Source organism: Anas acuta, chromosome 14 (genome assembly GCF_963932015.1).
Source record: "Anas acuta chromosome 14, bAnaAcu1.1, whole genome shotgun sequence".
Taxonomy (NCBI): domain Eukaryota; kingdom Metazoa; phylum Chordata; class Aves; order Anseriformes; family Anatidae; genus Anas; species Anas acuta.
This window is the reverse complement of record NC_088992.1, coordinates 18336413-18355590: the sequence shown is the minus strand read 5'-3', so window position 1 is coordinate 18355590 and position 19178 is coordinate 18336413. Positions and strand designations below refer to the sequence as shown.

Here is a 19178-nt window from a genome sequence, read left to right as displayed (position 1 = left end):
TCATTGTAGCAGGATCAATGTCTGTTTCTAGGACACATACATATTCTCTTTTTTCTCATTAAGATAGCTCTGAAAAGCTGAGGATCTCAGGTGTGCTGTGAGCATACTAATAAATATTTAATTGAGCCTTAATTCACCATCAGATATAAAATCCATGAATTAACTGTGCAAATACTTTAAAGTAGCTAAGGCTTAAAAAAAAAATACAATTTTATTTTCCATTAAATATTCTCTTTTTCTAATATTAACAAGTCCAAAGATTTCTTATTAGCAACAAAAAATAAAAAATAAACATAACGAATTAAAAGATTGCTTTCCATCCAAATACTGAATATGTGGTATCTGTGTTTACAACTATCTGTTTAGCCTTTCAGTATTACCAGGCACTGCCCCATTTTGTCATGAGTGTGGGTTTTTTCATGGCAAAAGTATCCCACATACAGCATCTTCCTGCCTTGTTATAAAGAACTGATGAACTAAGCTAGGTATATTTAAAACATATAAAAAAGCTGATCAAAAAAAGCAAACCACAAAAGAGGAGTGTGAGGAAAGAAGAGATCATAACTAAAAAAATGAAGTAGATTTCTTTAGTTAAGAAGTCGTTCTTCTTACTAATACTTCTTTCATAAAAATAGGATTTAAAACACTACCACAGACACTATTAATGGATGAGGATAAAAATGTTATAACCAAAGCATTCCTTTTAGTGTGACTCAGGTTTATGGAGAAATAAAAATTCTAATAATATCTTCCATTCACTCTTGTCTCTATCAGCTTTATTAAATAGCATTGAAAGTGAGAACTGTAACTCTGGTGACCAAAGTCATGTTGTGCTACAATTCAGCAACTGAAGAAAGACATTTTACAAGTTTCTGAAGACTGCAGAATATCAGGGAAAAAAGAAGAATGAGCTTGCTGTGTGTAGAGCTTGGTGGTAACTGTCCGAAGACAAGGTATATGTATGTATGTGAGCATCGAGGCAGTAGGAATCGGTAATAAGTTATGCAAAATGTTATCCTAAAGGGAGTGATCACAACATCACTGTGAGGGAATGGTGTGATTCCTCATTACATCTGTGCTGAAATTATGTTAGCATGGTAGAATATACATTTGATTTAATTTAAGACATTCAAACACATTTCATATAAGAGAGGTTCAAAGTCTCAGAGAAGCAACTTTGTCTTGTGCTGCCAAGGTCCTGTTTTTCTGAGGAACTGGACTAATTGTTCAAAAGTTTCCCTGCATTAAGTTCTGCTGTATTTGCTTACAAAAGCTATATGTTAACAAAAAGTGTGGCATATGGCAACAGCGTTTTTATCTGCATATTCTTGTTTTCTGCTCTTGGTCTCTTGCTTTCCATTTTATTATCTGCATGCTCTCCATGAGCAAAGTGATCCATCGACACTGTCTTAAACTTGTGAATTGACACCCACAGTTACCTAAGATTAAATCAGAACAGCTCTTCACTCATTTGTTACCTCCTTGTCTTGCCAACAATGGAGATAGACAGACATAAAGATTTATAGTGAAATCAAAATAAAAATCACTTTTCAAGATGTTGAATTATGGGATGGCAGCTGGCAAGAGATGTTATTAAATGTTATCTGTGCTGTATTATTCATCACTTTCCAAATGTGTACCCAGTCATCATTCAAATACTACAATGAAAACTGCAATTCTTTCTTTGTCACGAAGCAAGGTGACATTTCTGGGATAAGACCACTGTCTCACTGGGAATAGAAGGGGAACATAGACTTCCTTCGCATACTGCTGGCTTCTATTTTGCTGTGCACTACAGCCTGGTGCCTAAGCTCCCACAGCACAAAGCAATTGCCTATGCACTGGTAAGGTGCACCTAGCAATGACTCACATATAAGAATGCTGTGAAGAAAGAAACACTGTAAAACTATGCAGCTCCCCAGTGTCGCCATAACCTGTAACATGACCATTTCACTATCCTTCCTTTAGAGAGCAAAAAGATATGATCATCAACTTGGTTAAAACTTTATTTAAACTTCACAAACTATAAAAACGTCTTCTTCAAAAAGATAGCCATGTCCCACAAAGCAGTTTGCATTTTTTTCAAGTCCATTTCAGCAATAGATAAATCAGATGATCATGAAATTGCAAAAAAAATAAAATCACATTTTCTCAGGCAGGCACAGAAAGCATCACAATGTTGCCAGCTACTGGTGGGTGTAAACCCAACAGTTGCATTTGTGCTACCTTTGCACATGTTTTGGAGGCATACTTAATACTGAGCAGTCTCCATGCCCTTATCAGTGCAAAACAGCAGCAGCAGCTGCAATTGGAAGTGCTAAACAGGCAGGTTTATGTGGTCATCCTGTCAACCTTCATAAGCTGTTAAAACTGAGCAATAAATGTGCTTATAACATATGCATATGACATGAAGTCAAGCACATGAAAAGTACATACATTAAGAATATTAATGGTAGCAGGGATATATAAAATATGTGAATTTGGGTTCATGCGTTAGTAAAATAAGCCTGTCTGGTAGTTCCCCTCTTGGTAATTAGTGTCCTATAGGCATCTGCTTCACTGCAAAAAAAAATGCATAAACCATGAAAAGATTAAATATAATTATCATTATTTCCATTTCTAGGGCAAGGCCTTTTCATAAATAATCATGTCTCAGTGTAAAACTGGAGGTTTTAAACAGTTGCCCTATCATTCATAATAATGAATAAGATAAAAAGCCAAACCTTCATATGCTCATTAGATAGTGAAGACTAATTAGGACTTCAACCAGAAATGCCACAATACATCATGCTTACAGAGGTAATTAAAGCACTGATGATATTAAGACATATATTGTCTCCCACATCTGCAAATAGCACAATGCTGGCAAATTTACTTTACATAAAACCATATTCTTTTCAAGTGAAGTTAGAGGGATCTATTTTGTGTGTCAGGCCTTCACATCAAAGTCCATGTGTTCCATCTACACACTTGGTGTCAGAAAGAACCTAATTTTCTTCTCACCCTGTTCTCACCATGTTTAATGTTGTGCAATTCAACAGAGTGCCTTCAGTGTAAGACTACTGTAACTGAGACCTCTGTTAAAGTGACAAAACATCATCTCTACATGAAAGTTAAAGATCTTTTTTCCTTCAGCTGGAAGAGGTCACTGAAAAGACTCACTGGCAAGACAGACTCAGAACAGCCAACGGAACCAACTCCCTGCTCAGTAAATTTTCAGATGAATAATTTCAGATGGAATGGAGTTTTCATGTGCTTCATGATTCAAGGAGCTGCCTTAATATAACCAGAAGCCTACTTTTTCATATCTGTCTCTGAAAAGCTACTTTTTCTTCTAGCTTTCTCAAAAACAATACATCGGCCAGGTGAGCAGGTGGTGTTTTGAAGACATGGCTCACCATACTGTAAAAATGGTATCAGTCTCTCATTTTTCCTTCCTCTTTGTTGACTCTCATCACTTTCCTAACTGTAATTGTGACCTGTTGACTATCATCACTTTTCTAATTGTAAAGACTATATAATGTGTCAACTTTTCTATTTCTAAGTCTGTATAAAGCATAGGCCATGCCTGTAGCTCATTGGTACTGCTCCTATGCAAATAACATGCATTAATAATGGTAAAGTCATGGCCAACATTAAATGCCTTAATTTATTTCAGGAATATTTTGCTAATTTGTGAAAATAAACATTTACATGCATGTTGAAAATAAAAAAAAAAAAATGCAAAGAACCATTCAAGCATCTAATGGTTCTCTCACATCACTGATAGTTTAGAGAACATAAAAACACAAGTAAAGGCTTCAATTCCAGGTTTCAATTTAACCTAAAAGACAGCTAGAAAATGTTAACGTGCATTATTTAAGAACTCAGATTCCTATCAAGAAAAAGTGTACCCCCAAAAAATCTGTAATTTTGAAGGGTTCCTACCACATTTATTCTTCAAACTGTGGACTGTATTCAATTCAGATATCTGCAAGGTTAATTTGCAGACAATCTTAGAATTATAGACTATTACTGAAAAAATTGAACCAAAGAACATTAACCATCCCTTTTGGCAGTCAAATTCCCCAATATAGCAACATACTCAATAAAAAAATCAGTGAGCAGATTTTTAAGGCTATGTGAAGAATTTTAAATTTCAGCTTTACTTTTCGTTCTGGATAATTTGGCTGATTTTCTTGTAATACATTTAGTACTCAAAAAAAAACATGGTTTTGAGGCATTTACAAAACACTAAGGTAACTAAAACATACACTGACTAAAAATGAAGTGGGAAAGGGAAGAGGGAGAGGGAGACTGGAATATCTACCTATTTTTCAAGCAATATTCTCAACTGTGAGACAGAATTGAAAGTGACTGCTATGGATATCCAATTCTAGTCTCTAACATTGGCAAAGATCTTCATAAACTGTAGCTGTCTGCTTCTGAACTGCCCACAGAATTATTTCACCTTGGCAATCTGACTTTGTTTCACTAATGAAAAAGATCTTGTGTGTTTTCTTCTAGCAAAGAAAAATGTTAACACGCATATGTTCTTTGTCACACTTCTTCTGGCAACTTGTTTTAGTCTCTGGTTTAAACAAGAACTTGTTTTGTTCACAACAGCACACTCTGCAAGAACAGCGGAGGTGGATTAGTTCCATCTCTCCCTGGGGAGCAACTCCCAAGAAATTCCTTTCTTCTTCCCACAGTTGGACAATAGGCTTCCAAGAAAGATGGTACGTGAAGCCAACCACATTCTTAGTAACAAGGCAGCAATGTTTTCTGCAGTTCAGCAGCTTGTCCACGTGTAGGTCCAGCCTGAGCACTGGAGGAAAGAAGGATCATCAGTAATCGTAGGGTAAAAAGGAAGGAAGGAGGGAAGAAGGGAAGGAGGGAAGGAGGGAAGAACTACCAGCTTTTATAACTGTTGGCATTCCAGACAACCACAGGGAAACCAGTAAACCCAGCTGTGAGGCAGGGAAGTTTAAGGAGAATATGTTTTAAGATTAGTTTCTATCTTACAGATTTTTAGTTTCCTGCCTTGGATAAGAATCAACAGAAACTGAATACTCTTGTGATTTCAAGACTACATCCAGGCCAGTGCCCTCGAGTTCACAGGGAGCAAATGTTCCAGCTTTGTCACTGTGCTGTGAACACAGCTGAATTCAGTAGTAGCTCAATAAGTCTACTGATGAATGAGAAAGACAATTTAAAAAAATGACAGACTCTGTTGTCCAGTAACATAGCCTTGTGATGCTTTGCTATGCTTTATAATTTAGTAAACTAGTATGAGCACCTTATCTAAACCACATTACATATGCTGTTAGGCATAATAATGCATATGGTATGCTTCATTTAAACAATCAGATACACCTATTACTAGTCATTTATTTTGCATTTTGTTATTGATTGTTTTTTATGTTGCTGGGTAAGATAAATTAATCTAGCTGACAACATTCTCGCATTATGATCAGTTTAAAATTTTCAGCACAGAGTAGGTGCTTTCAACTACATTTTCAGTAAGAAAGCTGGACTGATGGATCCAAGTAGTATGAGCAAGTGTGCTTGTTGCTGAAAAGCTATAACCAGCACTATAGCTACAGAAGTGTTAAGCACCAAGTTAGAGCTATGCCAAGGAACAGTAAGAAAATCAAGTGTTCCACTAATCACATTGAGCTGAACTTTCTCCTCTTGTACTTGCTTTATCAGACTTTATATCCCAACATTGTTTGCCCTAGATTCATCCTATTCCTGCAACTTGCAGTTATTAGTTTGAAAGCTGTCTATCAAGACAACTGAAATCTTCCTGATATAAAGAAACAAAACAAAAAAAAAAAAAAAAAAAAAAAAAAAAAAAAAAAAAACACCACTAAGTAAATAAATCCCTTACTCCCAATCTGGAGTCCCAAGGCAGAAAAATAACAGAAATCTTGAGATTAGATTTTTCTAGAGGTTTTTTAGAGACTTATCAAAATTTTATACCCATTCCTGGACTTATTCAACTCTGTTATTTTGATGAAAGTCTCTTAAAATAAGTTTCTCAAGTGGAAATGGCTTAAGAATTTCCCACACAAAGTTCCTGCATCAACCTTAAATGAAAACAATCCTTATGGTATGCAACCTACCACTTTAGAGAGTACAGAAAGAAGAACCTAAGCAAGTTCCTTTCACCTCAAACTAATGTGGACCAAATTAAGATAACTGTAGGCATCACAGATGATTGGCTTCCTCAGAGACAGCACATATAAATCCTTGTGCATCTTCTTCAGGCAATGAAAGAACCCTTCAGCAGCAAACAAAATTTCCCATAAGATGCATCAAACTTGATTTCTCTTTCTTTCTATTCTCCCAGTTCATTTTCCATGCCTTGCCTTTTTACTTATTTTCTATCATCTCCCCTTCCTTCTTATCCCAGGCACCATTGTGATTATCAATTAGAAAAAGCTATTAAGACTTCTGGCTTTCAGCTGCCCTCACATTAGGAGACTGGTTCCTTCCTAGGTTCAGGCTACATATTAATTACTGTTTGAACTTTAGCCTCACACAAAAAGAAAAAATGCCGAAAACAATGCCTGAAAGAAATGAGTTTACAATGCAAACAGAAAATAACCTTCTAATTTCCATAAAGTGTGTGAGACTTGTTAAATTCTTACAATAAAAACAGACCTTGGTTTAAAATACCGCATTCCAGAAATAATAGGTTAATGTGACTAAACGTTTGATTCATATTTTGGTCAAATTAGAACAGTATTCAGGAGGCAGGTCATTGCTGTCTCCATTCTGTGAATTAATAATTCCAATGGAGAGCACAAAATGAAGAGCTTTGGTCAAAACAGCAGTAATGGCAAACTTCAGATCCAGTGCTGACCCGTGATGTACTACTGATTGTGGAAGAGCAAAGCATGCATGGATTCATATATATGTGTATGTATATTCAGTTCTGCATGTATATGACTATGGAACATTGGCTATATAGCCGCAGCAGAAAATGTTCTTTCTCCCTCTCAATAAAAAACAAAGATTATTTCAGAACAATATTTGGCTCTGTTGACAACCCACATCATAAGTCTACAAAACCTTTCATCTACTGAAAAATTGTTTAATAATATTCTTGTCATCTACTTCAGTGCTTATTAATTGAATGGAAAAGTCTCTGAGCCACAGGGCACACAGGAGATATCTGATTTCTTTCTGCATTATGCATACACAGAAGCAGCTGAGAGCTGCAAATTTTTCCTTTAAGGGGACTCCCAATGGGCTATTTAAAGAGACACAGTTAAGGCTGGCACTAGTAAAATGAAATTTTGGTACCTTAAAATTTGTCTCACATGTTGTTGGGACAATTTGTCCCATATGCCATCAGAATGTGCATAATGCTATAGACATGCTTTAAACCTATGCTACCAATATTCCTAATTTGGAATAAGAAGAAAGCAAATTTCTTTGTATACATAGGCACACAGATTTATTTAGTTTTCAAGGTGTTAGAAAAACAGAACAGACAGCATAAGGATGTTTTGTTTTAACCTTTTTGGTTCAGGTCGACTGTAAAATGTCACACACACAAAAAAAAATAAAATGAAAAGGTATTAGAGAATAAAAGCAGAATGATCAAGAGGAATCAGCTGAAACTATGCCTGAAAACAGAAGTAAACATTTCATTTTGAAGTGAGTCAAAACCATATATTTACAATGGTCCAATTGATTTAATATTGCTTTGGGAAGAAAAATAACATGTGATAATAGCTATGAAAATGTAATAGCAATTTATATCCAAAGGCTCTTACTCAGGGCAAAATCCCAGTCACTGAAGACAGAAGGAACTTTCCTCAATAGAATCATAGAGTTTGCCCTTGATAGACCTCAGTACAAACAAGATTTCATCTTTGTCATCACCACAAGTAGATCTAATCTAACATTAAAAATTCTATCTACAAGGAAATGAGAAAGCACAAAACTAACACAAAGTATAATTAAATAGCTTTGGGTAAATTAAAAATTTGTACAAGAGAAAAACAAAGACCAGTTTTCCTTATTAAATCATTGCCAAATTGTTACCTAACACTTATTAATAACGGAGATAATTTAAGGAGTTTAATTATGGTATAAAAGATAAGTGTGTAACACCAGCAAAGGTAAATTAACACAGTTTAGCACCAGTAAAACACTCTGGCAAAAGGCAATGTCTGAACCATTTAAGCTAAATATAGCTGCAAGCAACAATCACATATTGATGTAATGAAAATGCATACAATATTTTTTTGTCCATAATTTTTATTTTGAGATAAACAGTCTGTTGCCTACTGAGGATGGTCTTTTCTGTATATCATCCCATCTATGTATACATCAATTCCTTCTTCAGCAACATGTACTAAGGTACTCTAGTATCGGTGCGATAACTTGCTCTGTTAAAAGCTACAGTATTGTAGCTCAATATTGTATTCATTGGCATAATGGCCTTTTTCAGTCTTGTGAGTCTGTTTCTAACAGCACAGCAGAAGGTTTAAGAAATCTTTCCTGTTACAACACAATGTAAATGTAAAAAGAAATGTGTTATAGAGATGTAGTAAAGCAACTTATGCACAACTACAGAAATAAATGAGGGCATAAGCAATTTAAAAAAAAGATGCTTAAAATGAAGAATAAATTTTAAAAGCAGGATTTCATTAAAGACCCCAACACTGCCATAAGGCCCCAGTGACATTTACTAATGATATAGTGGTAGGGTGTACTGCAATAGAAAAACAAGTGGGCTATTTCCTTTAACAGAAATAAGATAAAATGTAATTGCACAATTCAAAGAGTTGGTGACAAATTAGAAGCAAATTTGCCATATTCTGGGAGTCTCGTGGTTGAACAAGACTGAGAAAGGGGCAATTTGATTTTAGTTGAGAATTATAAAATGACCATGAGCTCCTGATGCCATGAAGCTGTAAATTAAGGTGAATACATCATAAAGTATAATATACAGGTAGATAAAAACAGAGAAGTGTTAAGGGGTTTTAAAACAAATGCTCATACTTCTCTGTCCAGAGTACAATTTTAGTGAACCATGCCTAATAATAACAACTCAAACAGGTCATAATTTCTGAGAATATACAACTCCTCCTACTGTATAAGAAACTTACAAAAACATCTAGGAAGTTTTTGGAAAAGAAAAGTGAGATCCATTTTTAAAGCTACATTATTCTATCTTTACATAAATAAATATTTTCCCAGCTTCTGTGTTAATATTTTTAAGATGTTTATTTGGATATCAGCTAATACCTGCCTGTATCAATTTGACTGTAGCAAGATTCCTCTGTAATTTCTTATCTGTTTCATTTTGTTTTTAATATGTGTTCAAAATCTGCAGTCCATCTGTATCAGCTCTCCCTCACAGATTTTCCCTGCTCATTAATCTATTAACGCTTAATTAATTCCAATCATCAGAGTATATTAGTTGGAATACACCATTAAACATAATTTACAGTAACAATACCTCCAACTAGTGAATATTTGAGGACTTGAAATCAATTCATTTTTTACAGAACTGCACAACCCGAAAAAACTCTGCAGCTCATCAGGTGGTCCGTTTCTTACTATTCATTCCTAAAGAAACTTACAGCTTTACATTAAGTGCTTCTTCATTCATTAAAAGATTCTGTACTAGTTGTATTCACAATTCCAAGAGATATAGAGATATACAGATGTATATCACAACTGTTTATACCTTAGCATCCAGGATTACTTTCTCAGAATAAAGGAATCACCACAGTTAAATTTTATGTAACTCTATAAGCCACACTGCACACTGTATCTTTAAAAGATTAATCAGAGCAAGGTTTTTGTTTCAGTCTTGACATTAACATTTACTAAAAAAAAAAAAAAAAAAAAAAAAAAAAAAAAAAAAAAAATTGTCCTCAGTTGTGGGTTGCCATTTAGATATGTTTACTTACATTAATTTTCATCATCTGCTGCTAGAGTATGCCAGAGGAGTTTGTTCTGTTAAATGCAATTACAATCATTTGAGACACATGATTATCAAAAATTCTCTTAGCTTAAACTCTTTCATATACATATACATAACATTAAAAATAATAATAATAATAAAAAACTATATATATATATAGTAACTTAAGTTAAGAGAATTTTATATATATAAAGTTCCTATTTCATCATGGGAATTACATGATATTACTTGCTAGTTACATTAAAATATTTTCACCTTTCTATTAAAACTGCATTCAGACCCACTTCCAAAAAGGCAACTTCCAAAACCCAAAAGCAATAATTTAAACTTTGTTTCTAGTTACTAACTATTTCAAAATGTTTCTTCTGGTGCTTACTTTAGATCTCTTCAGGAGCACCTTATATCTATACAATACCTATATTAAGTATCTAATAAGCTGGTGAAGGAAAAGGTCATTTTTAGGAAAACAGATGACCAAGATCAGGTAACAAAAAAAAATACTGCATCCTACGTCTAAATGTGGGATAGCTTTCAACAATGAAGTTTAGGGAATTTTAGTGAAGTGAACCAAACCTCTCAGACACTGCTGCTCTTTAGTTCTTATACAAATTTTCCATTGATAGAGTCTGATATTATTTCTCCTTGACTCTTCCAATTAAGATTCATAAACTAAACAGCTCAAAGCAAAAGAGCCAAAAGAGAATCAGTAATCTATGTTACAATAAATTACCGATTCTCTTTATCTATGTTACAATAAATAAACAAAAAAGAAAGCAACCTAGAAATTTCACTCCAACCATCAAACTTTACAGTGAAAGTAAAGCAAGAACTTCAACCTTATTTTTAAAGTTGAAGCACTTAGTTTCAATAGCAAGAAGCTGAATGTTTTCTCGAGCACTCAATTAAAAAGGTTGTGTCACTGAATCCATATTTATGATATCTTCAAAATTCTCCATAACTAACATAAAAGTCTAACTTTTTTACCTGATTTACATACTTTTTTTGAGACTTGTGATGACAAGAAGAAAGTGAGAAATTGTTTTAGATTTTTGTTAATGCACCTGCAAAGGAGTAATCACAACTGAACATCCTCAGAAAAAATGACTTCAGTGTTTGCTGTCATCCCCACACTTATTTCCAGTCTCTGGGCTGCCCTCTGGACAATCAGGAGGCAAAGCAATTGCTGTTCAGGCAACTGCCCTTGCCAGAAAAAATAACAGACAGTGAACACTACAAGCAATTTCTAAGTAGAGTTCCAGTTATTTGCTGCCCTTTTTCCACATGCTTTGCTCTCCCCTAAAATAGTGACACCTATCTTAGTATCTACATTCATACCCATATCCTTCCAGCCTCAGGCATTAGCAATACCTTCTGCTTTTCTAGTCCTAATGACAAGAGATTACTTGTGCTAACCTTGAACTCCCAGTCTCCTCCTTTTTAACAGGTTTTAACAGCAGCTTTGCTTGGCATGAGAAAGGCTTTTTCCAGCAAATTAACCCTCCACTTCCAAAGGGCAGGAATAACAGCACAGACCACACCTGGTTTTCTGCGGTTTGCTAAATCAGCTCCTAGGTCACTATTGTCATTTGTGACTCCTCTGCCAGCTCTGCTGGCAGGTGCCCCCAGTATCACAGCCTCCATCCTCCCAGAAAAAAACACATCCAGTACACATGGGAGCATTCAGTGTTCCAGTTGCCCTTCAGCCTCGCATGAGGTTTGCCCATGCTGCAGGCTGTCCTGCAGAAAGAGCGGCACACAGCGTGGCCAGGTAGTATAAGGAATAGACTCGCACAGTGTTGTTACTGGAAGGATGCTGCACTTCAACAATTACTTGTTTTGTTCAAATGAAGAGCTTCTGCTGGAACACAGATTATCCTTATTAATTATCCTAATTAATTAGGTTAATACAAGTTTCTGTCCTAGCTGAAAATATGTAACAATTTTTCAAGTCTAACTATTAATTATCCCTGTAGCAGTAATTTGTTTTCTCTGATTGGAAGATTATAAAATGAAAGATCTTGCAACAACAAAAACAGAGAATGTTTTTCAATTGTTTGCTTGTTTATTTTCTATCATGATTATTGTTGCAGTGCTCTAGCCAATGCTTGTAAACTGCAGTGGCAGTAAGGCCCCCATGTAGGAACTTACCTGCTGAGCACTTTAAGGGGAAGTCAGGTGAAACTGCTCTTGTTCTTAATTACATCAAATGTATGACTTCAGTTCCCTCCAAGCTTTCTGTTGCTGTTCTTTGTTGGGTTGTGTTTTTTTGTTTGCTTTAGCTTAAATTCCACTTTGAACATATGTTAAGGACACTCAGATTCAAGAGCTGATTTTTCAGTGTTTTTTTTATTTTTTTTTTAAGAAAAAAAGCTTTTCTATGAAACATGGTAAGTATTAACTTTGGAGAAGTCTAGAATTAGTCTCCTATATAACTAATGATGATATTGAATGGTATGGATTTTTTTTCTCAGTAAGGTGAATTACATGACAGAAGCAAGATCAAATATATTTATACATTAAACTGATTAATAAAAAATACCACATCAGTTTTATGTTCTGACAACTGCAGCAAGAGCATTTGGGATTCCAAATGCCTGTTTCCCAAATTCTATATTTGAATCTATTTTAGCCAATACCTCTTACCATTGTACTCTCAGTTTTCCTTTCCACAGAACAATGAACTTAACTTTCAGACATTCATTGCTTAAGTTTGCACAGACACTCATTTAAGTATTTACAATTTGCATAAATTACAATGGAAAGGGGGTTTAAAGTTATTTTTGTTTAAAATAGAGTCTAAAAGAAAAAATAATTACTTTGTTATTTGAAGTATGTTGTAAAGGTTCACTGAGTAGATGAATGTCTTAGAACGAAGCAGTAGCTAATTCTGCACTTGGACGCTGACACATATTTTGAAAGCATCATGAGAAGTAAGTGCGTATTTTCTCTTTACGTATGCCCCAAACTCAGGTACAACATTGAAAAGCAGTTAGAAAGTGATTAAAAAAGCAGTGAGCATGGGTGTAAGAGCACCACATTTGAAAAGCTGCCCCAGTGACAAATGTGGCTACTCACTGACATGGCCACAACTTCTGTCTGTCTCCAGGGGGCAAGTGGCATTGGTCTGCCAGAAGCATCCACCATTTGATCCTAATACCAGTGTGTTGGGTCTGTCTGAGCTGGAGTCACCTTTTCCCTGCAGCAGCCCACACAGTGCTGTGCTCTACACTCGTAGCTGGAACAGCACCGGTATCACTCCGGTGTTGTGTCTATTGCTGCGTAGTGCTGGCACAGCATCAGGACTCCTTCCAAGCCCCCAAGAGCCAGCAGGTGGGGGGTGGGCAAGTGATGGGGAGGGGACATTGCCGGGGCAGCTGACCTAAACCAACCAAAGGGATATTCTATAACACCTGATGTCACACTCAGCAATAAAAAGGGGGGGCTCTCGTGGGGGAGGGGGCTGTCCTCCTGAACAACAACTACACATTTTGAGGCCCTGCTTCCCAGGACGTGGCCGAACACCGCTCATTGATGGGAAGTAGAGAATAATTATTTTTTCCCTCTCTCTGTGCTTCCGCGCGGATGGATTGTTTCTTTTGTTTCTTTTCCCTTTCCCTTTAATTAAACCTTTCTCATCTCAAACCTCGAGTTCTCTGTGTTGTATTTTCTCCCCCTTCCTCTTTGAGGAGAGGGGGAGTGAGAGAGCGGTTGTGGTGGAGCTCGGCTGCCCACCTGAGTAAAACCACCACAACCAGTCAAATAAGTTGACTTTCACAAGTAAAAGTTCTAAAAATTACCAACCTTCACTGAAATTCTTAAAGAAATTGGGATACTCTGCTTTTAGTTGCAGCTTACTGGAAACAGATTTTTATTTTTTTTTTAGCCTAGGGAAACTCAATTTCGGTGCACCAATATATATCTTTCTGTAATACTGTGCAACTGGCTCCAGTGAGGGAACGCAAACAGATATCTTCCCTTAAATGCAATATTCTTGCTCACCTGAGTTGAAAAGGAATAATCAGTGGCAGATATGAAATTGCTCATTTTTCCATTTAAAGCAATACCTTACAAACTATCAGGAGGTCATATATCCCATTCATCTTATACAGTGTTTTGCATCTTCCCAAACGCACTGGAGTGCATACATAATTCACAGGAAATTATGTATATATTCATAGGAAATATTGAATAAAATGTTCATTTTGCAAACAACACCTGGCAAATAAGCCTTTATTTGCTCCTCTTGTGTTATGCTCTCTTTCTCTTTGAAAAATACTCTTCTGTGTAATTTTTGATCCAATATTTCTGTGGTGTTATTGTTCTGCTACCTTACCTGAGTAAATTGCATATCAAAAATATCAGAGGACGCTTACTCGCAGCTACATTCTCAGCAAGAAATATATGCAACGAATTCACTGCTGAGAGATTTATGTGATTCTAATCAAAAAGTGTCATAATAAAATGTTTACAATGTAAAATGAAAGATCTTGAGGTTTTTGAGGTAGTTGGATGGGAAGTTTGCTGCTTGGCAGAGCTAAGCTTCTATGAATGTTTATGAATTATTCTACTGGAAAATGAATGATGGGCTGTAATAGTCTTTGTGTACGTGTCACTATTCCCTACTGCACTGTGATGGGACTATCCATGTATAACAGTTCATACAGCAGAGTTGCAGCTTTTTCCTTCTTCAGTAGATGCTGGAGTTGTCAGAGCCAGACACTTGCTAATGTCTATTTGTATGCATTTGATTCCAGATATTTGCCAGTTCTTTGCAGACGAAAGGGGCAGAAAATGGAGTTCAAGAATAAATAAATTTGATATCCTAAAAAGAAGGAAAAAAAAAAAAAGCAGGAACGATGAGGCTTATTTTAGGACATCTCCATATAGCGGCATCATTCATCCACTACAAACCGTAACACAGACCAGGCATGAAATGACATTCAGTCTTTGCCCAGTCAGGGCACATGTGTGTCTGGCAGTGTGTGTGTATGGGGGTGTCAGTTCTGGGCTGTTCCCTATTACAGACCCTAGCAGAGCAGTAGGCATGAAATGGCAGGGTAGCTGTCCTGGGCACTCACTGCCCGGAATCAAGGAAGCATGCAAAGAAGAGTTTCAAATGTCAATGGAGTTTCTGCCTCGGAGTGTACTTCAGCTAACTCTGAGCCAGGAATTCCTCCAGAGCCAGCAGCTGTAAGCACCCTTAGGACCCACTCTGTTCTGCTGGATCACTGAGCCACAGATCAGGCTGCTGTTCCATAAGATAAAGGCAAATTATTTTTTTTTTCTAACTTCAGAGCACGGCTGCAGCATACAGCTTAAGAAATCCTCATTATCAGGACCTTTTAAAAAAATAAGTGAACAAAATGAATAGAAACATTTATACAGCAAACTATGTGCAGGTATTAGAAATGGTTTCTGTATTTCACTTTTTCAAATGAGAGATGGCACAATAGGTGACAGTACATTCAGTAATTGCATGGATTGCAGCTTCCTTCATGTTGTTGCTGGAAAAAGGCAAGTTGGTGCCTGGAAGTTGGTCTCAATTTCTGTAATGCTCATTAGAGCCTCTTTGAGCTGTATGACACTCAAGCAAACTTACTCCATTGCTGTACTTTCCCTTTTGTATTTGCTAAGTTGTTAGGAGGCAGTATTTATGAAATATTGCAAATTGGGCTGGGTGCAGCTCCGATTTCCTAGTCTGCCACGGTCTCATTAAAAATGGTAGTCTTGGGGTAATTTAGAAAACAAAATACTAGACAGTATTTTACTTAGTAGACAGGTCCTGAGATGCAACTGCTTGTGCTACATTAAAATTTCTCTTTACAAAACAAAAACACAAATGACAAACTCCAAGGAAGCATTGCGGAACACTTTCCTCTCCCAAACACATGCAGTGGCTGCCTTCCTCATGCCTTGAGCCTGTGAATTCTCATAGTACTGTGCAGCATACAGCAGCTTCAGCCATCTCAACGTTTTGCTTTGTTTTAGTGCGTAAGTACATACATTTCACTACAGAACTCTAACATATAAAAACTGAAAAAATCAGGTCACAGCATAGTTGAAAATTTCAAAAGAAAGTCTGCATGTTTGTTTATTTGAAGAAATATTTGTGTAAATGGGCTTCTATAATCATACACGCACAATAACACTGAATCAACAGCACTGGTACACCTTTGACATTAGTTGTTTTCATATCCTTTAATGTGACAGTAATTAAAATTAATTCATGCAGATTCTCCTTTAAATATACTCCATTAGCAAAGAGTATTTGTCAAATCTACTTCCAGCACACAATGTCTAATGATATCCCTAAACATAAAAAGCCCTAATCTTGTAATTTACTGCTCAAAACAGTTTACATGGAATAGTCTAATAAACTGCAAGTAGTGAATTAACATACATCTTGTACGTGGAATAATCTACCAGAAATTCATGCATATTTAGTAACAGTGTGATACAATTAACTACTGTGGACCTGCTGAAATGGGAAGTGGCTGTGATGTCATGATCTAGACAAAAAGTGTTTTGAATACTCTCAACCATTAACTGTTTCATAAGGATGTATAATTTGTGCATACAGTTCATGACATGAATGCAACTAGAAATTCTAATAAGCGCCATAGCTGAAACAGCTGCAGACCTGGAGAATTGTATTATTTGCCATCCCAGTATTATTCAATACATTTATTCAATCAAACCCAGCACTACCCTATTAGGCACGTTGCCACCACGGTGGTGAACAGAACCCAATTCTCGTATCAACGCAAATGTTAAAAAATAAAAAATCCAGCTACATTATGTTATAACCCACACATACAGAAAAGAAAATTTATTAGGCCAGTATTTATGTGAAATGTTACATTTTGACTCAGTGGACATTAACTACAACTTTCGGGTTAGATCCTTGATAAACTCAAGGTTTCTACTGTGCAGCTCCAAACTCAGTGTTCAAGGATTAGTAAGCGGTACTGAGAATGCAGAACATTCATAGTATTTTACAGATAATAAGGCTAAAAGATTGCTATGTAGAAATAAATTAAAAAAAAAAAAAAAAAAAAAAAGAAAATGAATGAACTACTAATACCTGTCATCAAGAAAAAGTGTATACACATTTACATGTCAGGAAAAAGTGAATCGACAGTAATCACAATCCAAAAATGAGCATCTCTGAATTTTTCACGGTGTCTGAAGAGACTTAGCAGACGTTCTGCGCACTGGTCATTGGGTCTTATAAGGGTCTCTACTTTCATCCTTTACCTCCACACACCCTGTGGTGGTTAGGGAAAAGTATAACTACATGGACTAACTTGGCATTTAAGAGAAATGCCACAGATGCAGTTACTTTATCAAGAATTTAAGGCATTTGAGGTCTTGAATGAGAATCTGCAGCAACCAGGCAGATCCCAGCAAGTCACAGATGGGTCAAACAAGGCAACAACCAATTAACCTAATCAATAAAACCCCACTGTGCTTCACTCCTCTCCAACAGAAACAGTGAGAGGCCTGGTTCACTAGTGTTATTGGGGACATCACTTACACATACAGACAGTTAATGCTTGAAAGTACGTAAATATCTTCAGAGATGGAACTGTTGCTTCAATAACAAGGTTTTACATCATTCAGAGAGATTGCCTTCTGTTTTGCCAATGGGAATTTGCAACTAAATTATTTTTAAAAGGATCTAGGCTAACTTTATCTCCTCATATAGCATGAGTGTTTTATAAATGACTTGGATTTCTGGATTGTTCAGCACTGCTCCTTCCTAAATGGTTTTGATAGTTGAACACGGAGTTATAACAAGCTATATTAAAAGTGGGCAGAAAGCAAGGAGCTGTCTTCTGGTTAATTGCTCTTAATTTCAGGTGGCTAAAGAGACCAAAGAAATTATAACCTATTACAGCTTATCAGCTTAGCAAAACAGAAGAGCTGCTGTCACAAACCAATGAAGTTCTTCTGTCCTGATCAGGATTTCAGGCCTCAAATATTTTGACATGTTGCATTTCTCATGGAGTTTTTAGCATGAAACACTCTCCCAAATATATGAAACGTTGGGCGGTACTGGAAAACGGGCCTTTACAGCACTGGGATTTTTTATCTGGTAACGATTATATAATGATTAGATTTACCGTGTTATTTCTAGAAATAACTCTAAAATGTTACAATTTATCATTTTTAAAATCATAAATGCTTAAGAAACACAGAAGGTCATTAGCATCAGTGTAGCCCCTTAAACTGCTGTGAAATGAGCTCTAAATATGCTATAAAGTGACTTCAACAATTTATAAAGCTTCCCCTGATTAGCCTTGAGCGAGATACGAATGTTAGAGGAAACCATTGTTGCAGAACAGATAGTTATTCACTTCAGGGATGGGCAATCCTTTAGTGGTTTGCATTGAAAACTAAATGATAAATGCTTGTTCCTTCGGTGTTGATTTCTAGTGTTTTTCCACACTGCCTCCAGAATTTGCTCTCCACCTTATAGATTCAAAAAAGAGCTTTTTTGACAAATACTCTGCATGTCTTTTCTCTGAGCTCTAGTGACACCCCCAGCCTTCTCTGGGCAGCATTCTCCCCCATATTTCCACAAGTACTATTTTTCCTGAGGTATTTAAATAAAGTTAGCATCACTTCTGAACTTCCATGAGAAGAAACACTACACCTTTTTAAGATACAGCTATCACAAAACATGACTGATACATTCAAGTTGTCCAAGGTACTACTTGCTTTCAAGTAGCTCCTGACAGAAAGAATTCAAGATCTGTGCACCAAAGCATCCTTACTGCAAATAGATTATGGTGAAAACATAGATCCTCCTTTTGTGCTTTTCCTTCTGTTTCCTACAAAATATATACATCACAGCCAAGAGCAGCAAGGATTTTATATCTTTAAAACACATATCTGAGAATGTAAAAGCGTATTTTCCTTATAATCTGGATGTGAAAGGCATCATTTGCAGAGATTTCAAATCATTTCATTTACCCAGCACCATTTATGAAGCTATTTATTAGAGATCTGGCTGTCTGCCTTGATCTACTGGCCCCAATTCAAAACACTTACTTCCATTGCAGTATAACTAGCCACTGATCAATACAAAGAATCCCCTCTGAATACAAGTTAGCTATTTCCCCCACCACTGCCACCATCAGCAAGCAATCTTCCCCTGCCCTCCTCTGAAGCACACCAAAGCCAATCAATTTACAGTTTCTACTTTATCTATTTGCATTTAATAAAATGCTGCAGTCTG

The 19178-nt window shown here is 36.2% G+C and overlaps 1 long non-coding RNA gene across 1 annotated transcript; it reads right to left on the bottom strand.

The window, feature by feature from the left end:
* Nucleotides 1–1988: 1988 nt before the first annotated feature.
* LOC137864480 (uncharacterized) lies at nucleotides 1989–11996 on the bottom strand. Its single transcript, XR_011101516.1, has 2 exons — nucleotides 11348–11996; nucleotides 1989–4807 (listed from the first exon to the last, which is right to left on the bottom strand). It is a non-coding gene; the product is annotated as an uncharacterized lncRNA (long non-coding RNA).
* Between the last annotated feature and the right edge of the window lie 7182 nt (nucleotides 11997–19178).